This window comes from Danio aesculapii, chromosome 11, assembly GCF_903798145.1.
Source record: "Danio aesculapii chromosome 11, fDanAes4.1, whole genome shotgun sequence".
In the NCBI taxonomy this organism is placed as follows: Eukaryota; Metazoa; Chordata; class Actinopteri; order Cypriniformes; family Danionidae; genus Danio; species Danio aesculapii.
Window position 1 is genome coordinate 29,778,632 of NC_079445.1, and position 20,806 is coordinate 29,799,437.

At 37.4% G+C, this 20,806-nt stretch overlaps 1 protein-coding gene across 1 annotated transcript in view; it reads right to left on the reverse strand.

The window, feature by feature from the left end:
• arhgef10la (Rho guanine nucleotide exchange factor (GEF) 10-like a) overlaps positions 1-20,806 on the reverse strand; it is a 248,459-nt gene that overhangs the window by 54,962 nt on the left and 172,691 nt on the right. The gene's annotated exons all lie outside the window — the stretch shown is intronic.

Below are 20,806 nucleotides of genomic sequence, written 5' to 3' on the forward strand. Positions count from 1 at the left end.
TTAAAGACAGATGAGAGGTTTGTACTGACTGTAAGCTATTTGCTGCATGTTGTTTTTAAACCCAAATAAGGACTAAATCTATGCTGTGTGTAGTTTTTCTGTAATTGGTAACATATTGGAGACTGTCAGGGTCTGTATGTGTTCATATACATTGCATTTATTTATTTACTTTATATAATTGCAGACGTTACAGTAGGCTATTTCTCATATTCACATTATTGATCTGCAGTTATAATCAAATCCTGATTATAGAGAAGTTAGTAATGAACATTTATAGGCAAGTATTTATGTGTATAAAGCATCTATTTTGTGAGAAGTTCAGAAAAGTTCGATAGTTCCTCGAGCGAGAATGACGTCGACTGAAACTTTCTGTCGTACACCACACCCACCACCATTGGTACCCTTTTGACAGTGGAAATGCAAGCCTGATAAATGTGACATGTACCAACCCGTACTGTACCAGGACTGTACCAGTCAGTGGAAACAGGCCGTTAATGTCAGCCCTCTACATGAATGGAACATTGAATCATCAATTGACTAGATTCATTCAAAATGCAGCTTCATTTAGAAACAAAACACTACTGTGTCAAACGCCTTGAATGTTATCACACGATTGATTGGCCGTTATAAGTAGTTATCAGCTGATAGATATGGGCCAGTGGGGGCCTTCTGTGCCTACTGGTAGGCTCAGAAGGTTGTTATCATCCATCCACATGGTTAATCAGCTATACTAATAGAGAAGACTCCAGAACCAGATCTGTTTTTACATTACTGTGACGGTTTGGGTAGGGGTAGACATTCATAAAATACAATTAATGGGAAATTTAATAAATAATAGAAATAATTCTGATTAACCTTTGGCCGCAGCAGTATGTGATCTATACCTGATTAACCATGTGGATAGATAGTAACAGAAGGCTCCTACTGGCCCATTTCTATCAGGTGATATTCACTGATAATGGCCATTCAATCAAGTGATAACATTCAAATCAGCTGACTGTGCTCTAACCAGAATTTCAAATAGTTTATGCTGCGGCTTTATATGTAATACTTTCATTAAAATTGAAAATCCAAATTATTTTATTGACCCAAATGTTGTATAAAATCAATATCGCCTTCAATTCAACTCAAGCTTTCAAAAATCACTCATTGCTCATGTGATATTAGTTGAATTATCTTCCTATGAGGTTGAGTAAATGATGGCCTAATTGTCATATATTTGAGTGAACTATCCATTTACGAGTTCAAGATAAGACCTGAAATATTAATACAATAGTGTCAATCAAACGCATTTCACAAATGTTAGTGGCTCAGAGTCAGCAGCTCAACTCGATATGTGCCACACACTGTGAAAGGCTATTTAATTAGCGTTACGATGACTTTTCCATTAAGCCTCAGGCTCAGATGCAGGTGAGATCCTGGAGATCCCAATGGGAGAAGGAGAGCGACTGTGGGGAGATTTGATGGAAGACTTTGTGTTTGGGTGCTCGTCTGGGGAAAGGGCACTAGGTGAGCTAATTAAAGAGAGATTTGTTGATGAAGAGAGAGGCCGGCCACACAGCTGCTGGCCCCGGTGACCCACTGCTCTACATGATATCCACCCCACTCTTCTGGGTGACAGGCCGTATGCCAACTCCAGGTGGTGAGCATCCTTTCCATAGGCCATGAACTCATCTGGAGGAAACCCATATTAGCTTTCCTTGCAGAGTCTATCCTGTCTGCAATATGTCTGCATTTAATCCTGCGATCAAATACATATTGATAGTCTATCGCAGCACCTGGACAAAAAGCTGAATGTTATTAAAACAGATTTTTTTTTTACCAAATAGCCAGACTAAAAGCTTGTTTGCTTGCCGCTATATGCAGAAAAATAAAAGAAAGCAGCTATAATCAACTTAATTATTATGAGTCATCAGGTTAGAGGAGGTTTGGGGGACAGAGTCTCTAGAGCACAAACAAATGGAGTGTTATGCTTTGAGGTGATTTTTCTGTGACACTAATCAAAACTCCTTTCAACCTGGGCTTTATTCCGAGCATTTCAGATGTGATAAACGCTGCACGAAAGAACATGCATCCTCTCTGCTGGAATTCACAAGCAATTAAGAAAGTCTCTCTTTGTGACTCATAAACAGACCACATCTCAAATATGAGAAGAAGAAAAAACTAACAAAGATTGCTAAACTTAATAATACAGTATCTTTTAAGGTTGACATCTAAGCACATTATGAAACATTTTCTTTTCAATTCACACAAAATGTAATCACTATTACAATTAAAACTTTGACATTTCCTGTTGCCATAAGGTGAAACTATGATTATAACTAAATACTGACTTAAAGATGTCTTCTAATGAGAAATTTTATCAAGCATGTGAAGTTTAGGGCAGACTGGACATTGCATGTCTGAGATATAACAACCACTTCCTTGATAAACACTGGATTTTGTCAGGCTGCAATGGACATGCCCTATAATGAAAACTCTTCACAAAGGCCTATAGTAGATTACACTGACCAAATTTAGGCCCAATCCCAATTCTATTTGTTTACCTCTTCCGCTTCCCCATTGAAACAGATTGTGAAGGGAAAGGGCTTCAAAATTTCCCCCTAAGAAATGGGACATCACTACAACACCTGTACACGTCGTCATATGTCATCGCAAGCTCTTACTTCATATAAGATTGATGATGGCGACTGCTGTAGTTATTCCAGTTGCATTATTTTTTGGTATCTATCTTCAGGACATCACTGAAGGCAACGGTATCATGTTATCATAACAATATAATGCGGCAACAAGCTTGTAACTGTGCTGTGTATTTACACCGTAGCCATATTCATCTATCAGAAAACTACATGAGAATTACACCAGACACTGTAAAAACACCATTCCCAGCCACTTGACATTTCTGACCGGGTATTCGAGTGTCATCGAGTGACAGATGTGAAAGTATGTTGTGGGACTACTATACAAGAGTAATTATTATGGATTATAGATAGCGAAATTTTGAATTTTATTTATCGTTTTTAAAGCAAGACGGTAAAACACAAATGCAGTTATGGATGTATTAAAACATGTACTTGTTTGTTGTAAAATTTTGTAGTAAAAATACTAATTTGTGCATCCCCTGATTTCCAAAAATTTTGTACCCCTTGGTTTCGAGTCTGGCCCTAAAAAAATCTCAGTTTCAAAAGCTATGTGGCCCTTCTCCTTAGCCATATGCCTTCACACTAAAGAGAATTGAGGACACCCCTACTCCTTCACATGAATGATGAAACGAGTGGCAGGGATAAAAAGAAGGGCTAAGGCTTAGAATTGGGATTGAGCCTTAGAGTAAACATGTAAACTCCACACAGAAATGCCAACTGACCCAGCCGAGGCTCGAACCAGCGACCTTCTTGCTGTGAGACGATTATGCTACCCACTGCACCACCGCATCAGCCACAGGATCTTTTTATTACATCTTCTGAAAAATGCCCTCCAAAAAAAATAATAAAATTTTTTAAAAATAAAAATAACTCAATGTCGAGTTTTCTCTAATAGGCATTTTGTAGGTATTGGGATATTCCATGTCTCCAATTTTGTATGTTTACATGAAACATAGCACAGAGGGTATTTTGTTCAAACTGTACACGGTAGATAGTACTGTTGAGATGTTTTACCACACTGAATTCTAAATCCCAGATCAGATGTAGTAGATGTAGTAACACTTTAATACTTTAAATGTGTGAGTGTGCAAATTTTTGAGATTTCATGAGCATGTTTAGGTCCAAAAAGTAAGAATTATTTATGCAATAAATCTAGTACACTGCAAAAAAATGCTGGGTTCCACACAATTACTGCATGTCATCCCAATACAAATTGATTATTTATTCATTCATTTTCCTTCGGATTTGTCCCTTATTTATGAGGGGTTACCACAGCAGAATGGACTGCCAACTTGTTCGGCATGTTTTTCAGGGCTGATGGCCTTCCAGCTGCAACCCATTACTGGAAAACACCCATACACACTCACATTCACACACACTACGGCTAATTTAGTTCATCCAATTCACCTATAGCGCATGTCTTTAGACAATTAAAATGATCGTGCCCAACTTAGTCTGGTTTCTCTCAAGGTTTTTTTTTCTTTACTTTCGACAATTAGTGAAGTTTTTTTTTCCCTCTCCGCTGTCGCCACTGGCTTGCATGGTTCGGGATCTGTAGAGCTGTGCATCGTTGGATTTGCTATGGATTTTACTATGACCTTTTATGTGAAGCTGCTTTGACACAATCTACATTGTAAAAGCGCTATACAAATAAAGGTGAATTGAATTGAATTGATACCACAGCACCAGAAGGAAACCCATGCAAACATGAGAACATGCACTCCACAAATACATGCCAGCCAGGACTCAAACCAGCAACCTTCTTTCTGTGAGGTGACAGTGCTAACCACTAAGCAACCCCACAAATCCATTAAGTAAACATACTTAATAAAACATTTTTATTGAACATAAAACAATTAAGTTGTCTAAAAAAACCTAAATAATTGTGTTGTTTCAACTCATTTTAAATAATTTGAACAAATGGCAAAGTCTTTTTTTATTATTTTTTTTAAATTGTATTATTTTTTGGGGTTTTCACCTTTTTTTTGTATAAGACAGTAGAGAGTATTGACAGGAAAGCATGTGTCGACGCACTAACCACTACACCACTGGCGCCGACACAGTGTACAGTTAGTGTACAGTGGTCCCTCGCTATATCGCTATAACGCGGTTCACTTTTCATGACTTTGCAGTTTCATGGATTGTTTTCATGCAAATTGACATGCTTTTTTCTACAACGCATCCTTATTGGCACCTTGACTGGCTGTAGACTTTTGTCAATCAATCTCCTCCGTGCCGTGTCTCCTGTACAGTCCAGAATGTGTTCAGCTTGCCAAATTTACATAAATCTTTGATCACTAGCAGTGTAACTTTGAAGTATGTACAGTATGTTTGCAAGTTTTCTCCCCACAACGTCGATGAAACATTCTGCACTGTCAAAGGCACCAGCAGTAGCACCCAAACTGCAGAGGAAGATGCTAACTATCGCACAAAAAGTTGAACTTCCGGACATGCTAAAGGTATAAGTTAAGCTGCTGTATGGGCACCATTACAGAATAATGAAGATCAAATGGTTTAGATCTTTCATTTCATTCTATTACACTGGACTTATTTTTCTATGAAGGTTTGAACTTTGAGAGTGTTTAAACAAGAGAGAAAAGAGTGAAAATGTTAATGCCTTTCTGAGAAAATTGTATAAAGTGTGTATTGGGGGGTTGTACAGCCTTAAAACATCTATAATAATTGTAAAAATAAAGCTGACTACTTTGCGGATTTCGTCTATTGCGGGTTGTTTTTAGAACGTAACTCCCACGAATAAAGAGGGACCACTGTATTGTAAAATTAATAGACCCTGATTGCTACACTTTTCTATAGCACCACTAATATGCAACTGGATTATTTTACTTACTTTACTTCCCTCAGTATAATCAAGCATTTAGATTAAAACAAACAAGTGGGCAATCATATAAATGATGCCGAAACAGTGTGTAGCTCATCTTGAACTCAGCCACACTTATTACAACACTTACTGTAGCTGAGCTGGGACTCCACAACACCATCATCAAATAACCTCTGGGTTAGCATTTAATCCTCAAGGCTTGGTTAACATGAACTGAAAAAAAAAAAGTCTAGTCTGAGTCACTACAGCAAAGCGGCACTCCGCTCTGATGAAAGAAATCTCGAATCCTCCTGACAACGGCATCACAGGCGGCTCCCACATGCTAACAAACACTAATAGAACTCTTCTGTTGTTTATTAACTGATAATTGCCAGGCTTCAGAGCAATCTCTACCACTTCTTTTTTGCTCTTAGCCTCGGGGTAGAGGAAACGAAGCAGGGAGAGCAAAGATAGCACAATAACAAAGCGCCAATGCTAACCTGATCACAGCTTGAGAAACAAACTGCTCTTGTATTTGTTTGACACAGCGCTAGTCCAGAGCTCATGCTGTATCGTAACATTCTCGCTAATCCTTATGGTGTGGAGGAGAGCTGTGGATACCAGGATCCCAAAAGAAATGCTGCATAATGCAAGGCTGACATGAGTGCGTTTAGCATTCTGCTACACTGCAGGATTAGGAAGAGGGAAATGGGAGTGGATTAGCCTATAGGAATTCAATACACGTGGGGAAAAGGACCGGTGGCAGGGTGGTGCGACTAAAGCACTCGAGAGGTTGTGGCAGTTTAGTCCTCAATGTGGCTAAATTAATATAAATCGCTCAAGCCCTTCCCTATAAAACAATGGCGCCGTCTCAAAGGTAACGACGTAGCCCTGTTTGTTAGTTGTTTTTCAATATCCCTCAGTGACTCTAACGCAGATGGACGACGGCATCAAAGCTGAAATGAGCTGCAAGTGTTACGATTTTATGAGCTGGATGAAATCCAATCATTCAAATTTCACGGACCAAGATAAGCAAAGATCAAAGTGTCAACCTGCTGTGCTATCTGTTATGCATTTTGCATAGAATATTTATAGTAATGTGAGCAGAAGTGTAAGTTTTCAGTAGGACCTATCAAATGTTACCCCTCCAGATACTTGGTGTAGGGTTTACAAGCTGAAAAAGCCTTTGGTAGAACATATGGCTGAGGTGCTGAGTAACATATGCAAACTACAAAGGTTATTTCACCCTTAAGAATATCTTGTCATCATTTTCTTTGTACCATTTAAAGCCTACAGTATATGACATTCCCTCGCTTTTTTGATGACTAACCTTCACATAATGAAAATAAATGAGGACTTTGGCTGTCAAGCTCCAAACTGGCATAAAACGGTTCATTCAACTTGTGCATTATATTAAATATCTTATAAAATCCCATGATAGGTAAGTGTGAGGAAAAAAGACTGAATAAGAAATAAGAATACAAATTTAGTCATTATTTTCTGGAAATCTTGATATCTGACCTAGCTGTCTTTAACACATTTATGAAAATATGTAGCAAGTTAAAGAAATTTGAACTTGATCCAGTTCACAAGAATGGAGTTAAATCAGCTTTATTATTATTATTATTATTATTATTATTATTATTATTATTATTATTATTATTATTATTATTATTATTATTAATTGATTATTTAGGTCATTCATTTGCTTTTTGGCTTAGCCCCTTTATTAATCAGGGGTTGATACAGCAAAATGAACCGCCAACTTATCCAGAACATGTTTTGCGCAACGTATGCCCTTCCAGCTGCAACCCATTACTGGGAAACATCCATACACACTCATTCACACACATACACTACGGACAATTTAGCTTCCACAATTCACCAGCGCATGTCTTTGGACTGTGGGGGAAACCGGAGCACCCGTAGGAAACCCACACCAACACAGGAAGAACATGCAAACTCCACACAGAAATGCTAACTGACCCAGCCGAGGCTCGAATCAGCGACCTTCTTGCTGTGAGGTGATCGTGCTACTGCGCCACCGTGACGCACATTATTATTACTGTTATTATTATTGTTGTTGTTGTTCAGCTCGCTGGTTTATTAATTTGCATGGTGGCGCAGTGGGAAGTGCTGTTGCCTCACAGCAAGAAGGTTGCTGGTTCGAGCCTCGGCTGGGTCAGTTGACATTTCTGTGTGGAGTTTGCATGCTCTCCCCGTATTTGTGTGGGTTTCCGGATTTCCCCCACAGTCCAAAGACATGCGGTATAGATGAGACTCAACTGTCTCTAGACGTAAAGATGCACTCAAGTCATGATTCAATATGCATCAAGATATTTGTAACAATCTAGGGACTGTATCACTGGTGAACTACACACACACCACATGAACTACCACTACCAGAATGCTTTGCGACAATCAATACCCGTCGTTCCAGGTGACCATTATCTGGACGCTCACTCACACACACAGCTATGGGTCATTTCCACTATTTCCTACACTGTAAAACCCAATAAGTTAAAGTAACTCAAACTATTTGAGGAAACCGATTGCAACAGATCATTTAAGTTCAAAAACTAATGCTAATGAGTACTGTGAACTTAATCCATTTAAGTAAACGAAGCAATTTGAGCACAGTAAAATATAATAAATAAAGAGAACTCAAACCAACTGAGTAGTGTAAAACCCAGTAAGTTAAGGCAACCCAAACCGATTGAGGAAACCAATTGCAACAAACCAATTGAGTTTAAAAAATTATCTACAGTATATGAGTACTGTGACTTACTCCGTTTAAGTTGATGAGGTATTTAATTAACTCATTACCTTTAACACTGAGTTCAAAACTCTTTTCAAATGAGTAGAATTAACTTTCTTAGTTTTAGAATTAACTCATTTTAGTTGTTAAAGTTGCCTGTTACAATGTAGGACTATATATTTCAGTTGGTGTTCCCCTCTGGTTGTCTCTTTTATGTATTCCAAGATGTCCGTGTGTTTCCTGATTTGTCTTGCCTTGTTTTAGTTCTGTTTTGTTTTGTTATAGTTTTTCATTAAATGTGTTCAATGCTGCGTTTGGATCAACACTTTGTTTTTTCTTCTCTGTGCTACACACTAAACCGTAACAATATTAAACTGATGTACACTAATGTCACTGTATTTTAAGCTAAAATTTTACTATAGTTTACCCAGTGCATGTGACAATGGTGACAATGTAATACAAATACATTGGCCACAGCCATTTCACCCTGCAGCCTAAGACTGGTTACTCAATGAAGCTAAGCAGGTTTGACCACATGGGAAAACTACGGTAGGTTGCTTTTGGAAGTGGTGTTAGTGAGGCCAGCAGTGGGTGCTCAACCTGCGATCTGTGTAAGTCCTAATGCCCCAGTAATGTGAAGGGGTTACTATTTTGTCAGTGGGCGCCATCTTTCGGATGAGACATTAAACCAAGGTGATTAAAGGTCATTAAAATCCCATGGCACTTCTCATAAAGAGTAAGGGTATAACCCTGGTATCATGGCTAAATGTCTAACATTGGCCCTTACCATCATGGCCTCCCAAACATCCCCATCCACCAAATTGGCTCTATCAATGTCTTTCTACTTCACCTGTGTCCTGTGCTACCATCGCTACTTCCAAGTGGATGCAGCACACTGGTGGTGGTGTGGAGAGACCCTCTTCATGATTGTGAAGCGCTTTGGGTGTATAGCCATACACGATAAATGCGTTATATAAATACACATTACATTACATTACATATATTCATGATTTTCAAGCTGAATTTTAAATTATGTTAGATTCGTGCTTGCACTTTGTCACAAAATACATACAAATGCGGATAACATTTAGCATTTAGCAGACACCCCCTTGCATTATTAAACATTGTTATATACAAAATTCCCTCACTGCAACTCTTAATTTTCTCTCTTGGGTAAAGCAAACTAAATATTGCAAATTGTTGATACATACTGATGCATTTTTATATTTCATATCTCTATATAAAAATGTACTATTACTATTGTTATAGTGTCATATGGCTTCTGAAGACTTGAATTATAAGCCAATTTATGCTGCAATGACAGACTGTGACAATTTATCTGGTTTTGTCAGGTTGGTTCACTCCTGTCGCCATTTGTCTGTGCTTGCTCTCTCTGATTGAACATGTTCAATTGGGATTTGTCAGGTTGTGTGGATGCCTTTGACGTGACAAACTATAATCTCTGATTGTCTGCATTGGTCAGTGTCTTTTGTACAATGTGAATTAGCCTGAATTGTATCGTTTTGGAGCTGGACAGACTTAGTCCTTATTCATTTTCATGCATGAAACAAAATGAGGGTAACTACAGCACTGACAATTGTATTTTGGTGAACTAGTCTTTCAGCTCTGACGCTTTTAAATGAGATGATGTGCTTCCTTGCAACTGAAATTTCACACCAGCGCTAGGCAGAATAGCGCTGTGAGTGTAGCATAGTGCCATCTGACATTGGCAGGACTTCACTAAACAACATTCATATTCATGTGGGCACTGATATTTCCCTCCTTATGTCCCGCTCAGTCACTCAGCACTTTGTGATGCATCCAGCTAATGCGATGAGAATCCAACACGTCTCTTCATCCCATCGGCACAACTTCTCTGACACGCCGCGACAATCCCAGCATCGCTGCTGAGATGAAAGCGATGGACTGTCCTGCAAATAATGGGTTTGAAAAGACGCGTGGAAGCCAAGAGTTGTCAGAAGCATATAAAGCCACTGAATCTTTCGGTATCTGTATCCATCTCTCTTTGTCTTCGCCTTTCTCTCTCTACCAAGTGGATCGTGCGTACGGGGAAAAGTGGTGAGCCACCACAATCTCCGCCAACCCTTAGAATCTAATTGGAGGATGCCATTGCGAGGGACTACAGAGGGGTGTGATGGGAGGGTATCTTTAATCCTCTTGATCAGATGACATGGAACACAGAACAAAAGGTCCTCAAATCCCTACTGCGCTGAGCGGCAGGCACTGTCACCAAGCTGCCATGCTGGCTCAAGGAACGTATCCCAGGCTTTAAGCTTTAAACACCCCTTCATCCCGCACAGCTGTGCCCCCGGAAAAACTGCTTAAAATTCTCTGAATGATCATAATAATTACAAGAAACAGCTACTAATCAGGTGCTGACAAGGGAGTGGTTGCGTTAGATAGCCAAATCTCCTGCTTCACTTTAAATTCCAGTACATTTCGCCTTATCAGCCTTGAGGGACAGGTAAGGTGCAGACGTACACACTATAATGGCGGTGGAATGCTAATGAACCACATTTTAGCAGAAGACACAATGATCCAGGTTGCTTCGGGTTCCCCGCAGAGGCCAAGTTTATACTGCGGCAGGCATGCAAAGCACTTTCATGCTGATGTGCGACCGCCGCTTAATTTGCAATTGCCCATGTGGGGTGATCGGTTGAAGAAGACTGACGGCATAATTAGTGGAGAAAAAGACAAACTGAGGCAATTCACAGAAAGACGATTACCAGATTAAGTCCAAGATTGAGACTGTTTTGTTTTCCCTCGTTGAACTATTACTCTCGGAATGTTCCCATACTGCACTGAAAGTATATCACAGGAAGCGTTGACGTTTAAATTAGCACATTTTGTGCACCCTAAGCTTTGCTCTGCTTGTGGTTATATTAGTCCCTGCCCTTGGTTTTCTCCATAAAAACACAGGGGGCGTGAGGGAAAGGGGTGGAGGATAAGAGTGTGACTGCTTGCTTTAAAGGCTCCGTTAGAGTACTGATGATTTCCAATAATTAGCACGTAACTGTCAAAGCCACAGATCAACCCCTTTGCAGATGACCTCGCTCTCAGACTGTGCTGCAATGCCATTTCCAGAATCAAAAGAACAGATCCACACTGCCCTCTACTGCTGGAGAAAGCTGACAATATGGATGACAAGTCAAACCTCTGTGCTGCAAAACAAAATAATTGGACATATGAGAGGGTCTGAATAGATTTTTGCTATTTCTCAACTGAGAAATAAAGGTGTAGTTTACCCAAAATTACTATTTATTCTTCATTTAATGAGGCCTGTATTTTATAAAGAAGCTTTCCACAGTTTTCAAAATAATTAAAATTAGTGTAGTTAAAACAAGACCAACTATTTTCATTTTAAAGGGTCATATGATCCAGGGTCATTCACTGAAGACCATGTTGACATCAATACTTTGAATGACAAGAAATATCTACGACTTTTTAACTTTACAAGACAAATTATTGCACACTTTACAGGAATATATATGTTTTAAACATTACTCTGAATTGTGGAAAATCAGTCCATAAATTGCACTGAACATTTAATTAGTGAATTGGACAGATGCAGCAGCATCTGTTCTCAATTGATCTGTTTAGAGCAAGACTATACTTACTGTAAGTGCTCATTGTTTCAAATGATCCACTCAGAGCAGGTCTTGGATAAACGATTCACTGAATTTACAAACTTATTCAAATCCAGTAATAATGGGAGATCCTCTCACCTTACATTTCTGAAGTTGATGGCTCAAAAATAACATTACTAATGCTGAATTTTTTATTTTTTTTTTATTTTTAGATTATTGTAAATAAAATATCATATTATAGGTCATAAATACATTGTGACTGTTGATGTTTTTTAATAACTCACCATATTAAATGCTTTAATGTAAGCATGTCTATATCTGTGAATATTGAACATCTGATCAGATTAGGTTCTACTCAAAAACAAAACAAAATTTCAAAATACCACAGATTAAAGGGGTAGTTCACCCAAAAAATGAAAATTCTATGATTATTTACTCACCCTTTACTTGTTTCAAACCTTTACACGTTTCTTTATTCTGTTTAGCACAAAGATTTTGAATAAAGCTAAAAACCTGTAACCATTGGCTTCCATAGTATTTGTTCCTCCTACTATGGAAGTCAGGGGTTACAGGTTTATGCAGTAGCTTTCTTCAAAATAGCTTCATTTGTGTTAACGGAACAGAATAAAGAAACTTATAAATCACTGATAGCGTCCCTCAAAGTAGATATAGCAGTATTATAGATACACACAGGGTTCTTCTTCATTTGTAAACACATTCACAAACATTGTTTATTCATTGTTTTCTAGTCTACATGGTATATATTCACATATGCACTCCTAAACTGTCATGGTTTGTTAGTTATGAGTTTATATTTTTCTTTTCTTTTTTCTTTCTTGTAAAATAAATAAGCCAAAACATTTAATATTTTGTACATTAAAAATCAAGTAAACTTGCCAAGGAGAACTCTATATTTTCACTGAAGTAATATTTTATTTTACTCAACTTTTACTGAAGTGCTTTATTCACATCCACACACTGAACAGTTTTGGTGTCACTTGCTACACAATCTTTCTTTAAGCCCTACAAGATGGTGGATTTATGCCAATCTTGGAATCTCAAGTTTACCTGCGCTATCATTACAATCTAATATGGCTCTCATGACTTGAGGGAAGAAACAAATGGGCTAGAGCACAAAGCCAGAAAGGCATCTAGGCTTATTACTGAATTGGCCTTTCGTAGAACAAGATCTCCACACAGATGCTATGATAGCCTTGCTGCCATGGGCGTAATGTGGTAAATCCTGGTCACAACCCTGAGGCAAGCCCATAACAGACTTGTCATGATGCTAGTGGGCTGTTTGCTGGCTGCACTGAAAAACCCTGGGCTGTGATTCTCCTGGATGGTTATGACTATGGGAAATATTGATAAGGTAAGAGATAATTTATGGTCAGGCAGTCAAGGAGCTTCTGGCGATGGTACCATACGAACGGCCTGATTATATTCAAGAGAGTCAAGGTGACAGGGGAAACATTAATAGTATAGTACAACTAAAATGAAAAGTCTGTCATCGTTTACTCATTTACCCTTATATTGTTCTTGAACTGTGTGACTTGCCTTAGTGGAACACAAATAAGAAAATGTGCTCATATTGCATAGACACTGAAGCTACTGGTTCTTGCATCTCGCCAAATTTGATGCAGGATCTGACATAATGCATATAATTACATATTTGAAGGCTGCAATTTTCTTTGAATAATGCATATGTGTATTAATGCTGTTTAATTGGAAAGGACTGACATTTAAAACATGCAATTTTCATCTGATACTGTGAAGCAGTTAATTAGCATTTTTTTCTAATTTTATTTTGATGTTTAAATGTCAATTTCGTCCATACAATGTAAAAAACAAGACAATAAAACGGTTAAATCTGTCAGAATCCACGGATGGGGAAAAAAGATAGTTCACACATAAAATAAAAATTTACACACACTCAAGTGGCTACGAACTTTTATAAGTTTCTTTTTTCTGCTGAAACTAAACAAAGTTAGTGTGGCCAGCAAGGGGGTGCTCAACCTGCGGCCTTAACGCCCCATTATAGTAAAGGGGACACTGAATTGGCTCTATCACGGTCTCTAAAATAAAATTAAAAAAAATAAATAAAATAAAATAAAATAAAGTAAAATAAAATAAACAATTTGCACTTAAAGCTCATTTGCGTCTTTGTACCAAGCAAGAAACAGTTACTGTTGCTCATACAAAAAAAAGCTGTCCTAAAATTATTTAGTTATGTTTCATACATAAAATATTGGTACCCATACTTGTTCAATAAAAAATGGTATCAGTGCATCCCTATTTAAAAAAAACACCATCTTTACCTTCTCATTTTGCCAATTTTATACAGAAATTCAAAGATTAAGTATCACTTTTATGCTGTTTAATACGGTGTAAGAGACCACTGTAGCCAATTCAGTTCAAGTGGCCGCCCGGATGAAGTGCACATGAAGCGATCATTCTAATTACAGCAATAAATAAACATGAATGAACATCAGAAGATATGATGAAAGATACAGAACGACTTTCTGAAATGTAAAATGTCTGTTAATGTTTATTCTCAATCAGTGGCTCAACCACTGAAAGAAGGGAATAAGCCCGTAAACAACAACATTACATTGAGAAAGTCATTCAATGGCCAAATTGAATTAGTAACGTGGAAAAATAACTTCTGAGAGCTGACATATACATTTTATTACACATTGATTATATGAATTAACCCATGCTGTAATGGACATTTTAGGTAAAGCATCTGGAGTTGCTGACTGTTTGAAAAAATTTCTGTCATTACTAAGAATGACTTTTATAGTGGTATATAAAACATTTGAATACTTAAAAGTTTATGTATTTACAATATACTAAATGAGATTTAGTAGCAGATAATTAGTTTTTAGGTAAACTATTTATTTAAAGAGATCATTTACTCACACTCACCCTGTTCCAGACTTCATTCGCTTTCTTTTGTGGGACATTAAAGAAGAAAAAAGGGGAAAAAAGAAGATTTCTTTGTTCTTACAATGAAAGTCACTTTGGTACAGTGTTGCTTTGCACTTGATTGGTTTTCACTGTGTAGGGGTATAAAGAGCTAATTATTCTTTAAATGTCTTTTTAAATTCTTTAAATTTTTTTGCAGAATGAAGTCATATAACTTTGTAATGACATGAAGTAACACTTTTTTTGGTCCTCTTTAGACATTATGTTTTTTTTTAGCAATGTCAACTTATTATACCCTAACCCAACAATCTATAACTATAATGAGAGTTAGTTTAAGAGGACTATCAAATATAACCCAACAAAAAGCCAAGTAAATTTCACCCACAAAAAAATGAAAATTCTGTCATTATTGACTCACCCTTCACTACCCTGCAGGCACAGGACGTCAACATGAAGTCATATTGACGTTGTACGTTGGATTTTGGTCACTTTCCAACACAACCTAAAATCGACTAAATATCAATAACTTGAAGTCGTTATTGGACATCAAAATAACGTTGTCCTCAGATGCTGGCTAGAGATTGCATTTTGGTCACCTGAAGTCATGACCTAAATCTAACCTATTATTAACGTCTTATGATGTTGTGTGCCTGCTGGATAGATTTAAACCTGATGGTATTTCTTTCTTCTGTTCAATGCAAAAGAAGATATCTTGAATAATGTTGAAAACCGGTGGCAGCCAGTAGATATGTTTCTATCCAAAGATATGAATTAAATTTATGCGCAAAACAGGAATATCGCATAAGAAATGCGAATAAAGCAGCGCTTCCATCCAAGTAGTCAAAGGCACTGTTTACACTGCCAGTTGAATGTGACAGTTGGATATTCAGAGATCGGTTTTAGGCCTCCTTCACTTGTAATTGAAATAAATCAGATATAAATCGGATATGTCACAATGCGACTGTCATGTCAACAGGCAGATCGGATTTATTGAGGCATTCCGTCGTGGCTAGTGTGGCGCAGTTGCTAGAACCCGCCTTTACGCAAGCGTGACGTCGTAAATTGTATGGCAAGTGTAAACACATTAATAGGATTTGGGTCACAATTAAAATGTGTAAACGGACAGGCAAAAAAATCAGACATAGGTAACAAATCGGAATTGGGCATCAAGACCTGACAGTTTAAACAAGGCCAAAAAGAACAAAATCGTCACTTCCTGATTAACTGGCGCCAAATATCAAAAATAAAAAGGGAATTTGCTGCGGTAAGATAGGTTGTGTTAATCTTTTCTTTATTTAATAAATGATGTGCCTCAGAAGACAGTATGCCGATGCGCAATGAACGCGGGGTAGCATCAGACGTGGAGCACAGACGCTCTTGACAGTTCTGGAGGTAATTAATAATATAATAACAATAATAATGAACGGGTTACGACGTTTTAGAATGACCAAAACAACATTTCAGATGTTTTACAATGCGTCAGCCTGCTGGTTTATCCATTCACACACATTTTTATCATCACAAGATGTCTTATAACAAAATTACATGAATTTTTTTAATGAGCATACTGGAATTTGTTTGGTAAAAGTGTTTCCATCGTAGTTTATGCGCATCTTTTCTTATCGAATAAAATGATTATCCTACTCAGTTATGCATTTTTATGTGCATTTTCTAAACTTATGCACATCTAGGTGTTTCCATCAAACGTTTTTATGTGCATTTACAAAATGCACATAAAAATAGGTGTGTGGAAACGTAGCTACTGACTTCCACATTACTTTTCACTATGTATCTGTATGTATCTACTATGGATGTCAGTGGCTACTGGTTTCCATCAGTCTTTAAAATAACTTATTTTGTGTTCAACAGATGAAGGAAACTCAGGTTTGTAACCACTTGACGGTTAATTTCTTCATCTAATAATGCTCTAATCCCAGTCCAAAACATGCTTGCTGTCAAGAACAACAGTCATTACTTTTCAAGGCTGCACTGTTCTACACCAGACATGACCAAAAGTCACCCTGAGAACAAGAGATTTTGAGACTTTTTCGTTGCTTGCTGTCACCAAACTGTGCAATGGACAGTGACAAGCTTCAGTCGTGTGTCGGGAGCTTCCGCTGAGTACAGCGATTTGCAGCCTTGACCGAGACGGCGAGTTTAAATCAACACCGATGACAGGCCCTCTGTGATCTTGACAGAGAAAAGGAAATCAGATTTACACATCCTGTCCAACATAATCCAAATGTGTTGAAGGCCCCGATGCATTTGACCTGCTCGAACCCTGCAGATGAACAAGTGACAGATTAGGGGCAAAGCTATTTGAGTGGAAGAGGGGGAAAAAAAAACACAAAAGGGTTCTTAATTAATTACACTGATCCTTAGGGCAGATGAAGAGGAGGTTAAGCTATCAGCAACTAATAGCAAAGCCTGGATAAAGCCTCCTGGATTTAACTGTAAGTCGAGTCGGGGGTTTTAAAATGCAGCTCAATGGACTGTATATGTGTTTGTATTTGCTTGCAGGATGTATTGCAGCATAGTAGAGAAAGTGTCGCAGCAGTCCAGCGGAGATGTGAAGGAAAAAGCTTTTAATCCATGCTGTGGCGTCTGTTCTTCACAGGCGAGGAGGAAGATGAAATGCAGAACCCACAGAGGGATCGAAAGGAAGCAAGAGAGGAGAAAAAAAGTCTTATATATATGCACAGAAAAAAATTGCGAAAGGCATAACCCTGTATGATTTTATAGGGGAAAAATAGAGAAAACAAAAGTTGAATCAACACAAGGCCGCCGTGTAAGGGGAAGGGCACCTTTCTCCGAGACATTTCTGATCTATATTTCATGTGCTTTCTGTCTTGGTCTCATGTATTGAGCACCGGCTTGAGATGTAAGCTTTATCTTTTCTTTTCTCTCTCTCTCTCTCTTTCTCTCTCTCTATTTTCCGCTTCTTGCTGTAACAGCTTCACGTCGTTGGTGCCATATATCAGTCGCTCTCCAAACGGTGCTATAAATAGACTCTATCCACACATTGACTATCGTAAGAGGTGTCATAGTGCCATCTCGTCAGCAGTCAGCAGTCAATCATTGAGTTCTGGAGCCATCATATTCGTTATGGACTTACACTGTTCACTCTCAGGCATCAGTACACCAGCATCAGCAATGATGGATTGTAGACGGGAAACAAAACCAGTATGTCCAGACCATGTCAGAGCTCAGAGAACTCTATTTAGAAGATATCAACACAATACACACACTATACTACATGTTTTGCAACTAACAGTGGCCTCTTTTCTCATATATATATTTTGCTTTTAAATATTCTTTCATATTCATAATATGCCTTGTTTTTGCCAACACAGGTCAACGTAAACCAATAAAGAGTAAAGAAACCAACATTTGGTCATATTTTGTGGAATAACCCAGACCAGTTGTCAGAACCCAGCAAACAATTTTGTGTTTAATAGATGTCTAAGAGACATCTAAATGTGGACAGCTTGGCTAAAACAAGTCTAAACTTGGGCTGTCAGTGAAAATCTAATAGACATCAAAGAATAGCCCAAAACTAGATGTCAAATAGAGAAATTAGACAGACTTTATATGTTTAGTCAATTATATCTGTTTATTTAATGACTAGTCTAGTTTTGGCCTATTCTTAGACGTCCATTAGATTTTCACTGACAGCCCAAATTTAGCCTTGTTTTAGTCAAGATGACTATGTTTAGACGTCTATTAGACATCTGTTAGATATCTTTTAAAAACCAAAAAATGCTTGCTTGGAATACTCAGAAATAAATGTTTTACTTTGAAATGAGAAAATTTAAATCAGTCTGTTTTAGAAATATAAATATTTTACTTAAACCCACACCTAATATATCCAATAACCCAGAGGATTTCCAAGTGGTTTGTTAATGATTACTTAATTAGACAGACTATGACAATCTATTTAAAACAACACAAAATTACTCCATCAATAATAATAATAACTGTTGTAAACTTTTTGCAAATGTATTTATGCTTCTAAATCAAAACACACTACCAGAAAATTGCAGCATTTACCACCATCAGTACACCAGCATCAGCAATGATAAATCGTAGACGGGAAACAAAACCAGTATGTCCAGACCATGTCAGAGCTCACAGAACTCTTTTTAGAAGATATCAACACAATTCACGTACTATACTATATATATTGCAACCAACAGTGGTTTCTTTTCTCAGATATATATTCTGCTTTTAAATATTTTTTCATAACATGCCTTGTTATTGCCAACACAGGCCAATGTAAACCAATAAAGAGTAAAGAAACAAACATTTGGTCATATTGGTGGAATAACCCCGATTTTCAATCCCTAAAATTACAAATATTTGCTATTCAGACCAGTTGTCAGAACCCAGCAAACAATTTTGTGTTTAATAGACGTCTAATAGACATCTAAACGTAGACAGCTTGGCTAAAACAAGGCTAAACTTGGGTTGTCAGTGAAAATCTGATAGACATCTAAGAATAGCCCAATACTAGACTAGTCATCAAATAGACAGATCAGACATACTTTATATGTGTAGTCAGACATTTCTGTTTATTTTATAACAAAACTAGTCTAGTTTTGACTTATTCTTAGACGTCTATTAGATTTTCACTGACAGCCCAAATTTAGTCTTGTTTTAGCCAAGACGACTATGTTTAGACGTCTATTAGACATTTATGAGATATCTTTTTAATAACTAAAAATGCTTGCTGGAATATTCAGAAATAAATGTTGTAATTTGAAATGAGAAATTTGAAATTAGTCTGTTTTAGAAATATTAATATTTTCTCAAACCCACACCTAATATATCCAGTAACCCAGAGGTTTGCTAATGATTACTTAATTAGACAGACAATGTATTTAAAACAACACAGAATTACTCCACCAAAAATAATAATAACTGTTACAAACTGTTTGCAAATGTATTTATGCATCAAAATCACAACACACAGCCAGAAAATTGGAAGATCAGCATGCAAACAAGCCACGTACGGTGATTTTTGCTTAAGATCAGTGATGCGTTAAGCTTACTGCTTGAAGCCTGAAAGCTGCTTAAAAACCTTGAGTGGCTATTGACAATCAAAACACAACCATGAGTCACTAACATAGCATTGAAACTGCAAAAACCTCAAAACTAAGTTGTGCTGGCCACATATGCACACAAGTTAAAGAAGGGCCTAGTTTCCATAGGAATGCTTGTGTTAACATGAACTATGACAGATTAAGCACCATGACAAACTAGTGAGACCCCACTTTATATGTATAAAGTAATACCTGTACTTCATACTGTATTTGCAAAAACAACATACTAGTTAGGTTACATTTACTTGGCCTAGAATTTGAATTAACATAATTTATGGTGATGTTAGTAAAAGATTGAAATGAAAATTAGGAATTTAAAAGATTCTAGGTAACGTTAGTTTTGGTGGAAATAATGCTAACAAAAATATGTCACATCAGGATTTTAGTAGTGCCATATCAGTGCGACATATTATTTATGTCAATAAGGTTATCATAGTTGCAAGAAGATCTATAATTCCATGGACAGCACTCTTTAGTATTCAATTCAATTCAATTCAATTCACCTTTATTTGTATAGCGCTTATACAATGTAGATTGTGTCAAAGCAGCTTCACATAAAAGGTCACAGTAAATAGGAACAGTGTAGTTCAGTTTGTAGTGTTTAAGTTCAGTTCAGTTTAGCTCAGTTCAGTGTGGTTTAATAATCACTACTGAGAGTCCAAATACTGAAGAGCAAATCCAACGATGCGCAGCTCTACAGATCCCGAACCATGCAAGCCAGTGGCGACAGCGGAGAGGGAAAAAAAACTTCACTAAAGGCGGAAGTGAAGAAAAAAAACCTTTAGAGAAACCAGGCTCAGTTGGGCACGATCATTTTAATTTCTCCGCTGGCCAAACGTTTTGTGCAGAGCTGCAGTCTCAGTGGCCTTTAGTAAGGTTCACACTTCCCATAAATCTAAGAGGACGTTCACACAGAACATGGTTATCCTCTCCAATAGGTTGCTTTTCTA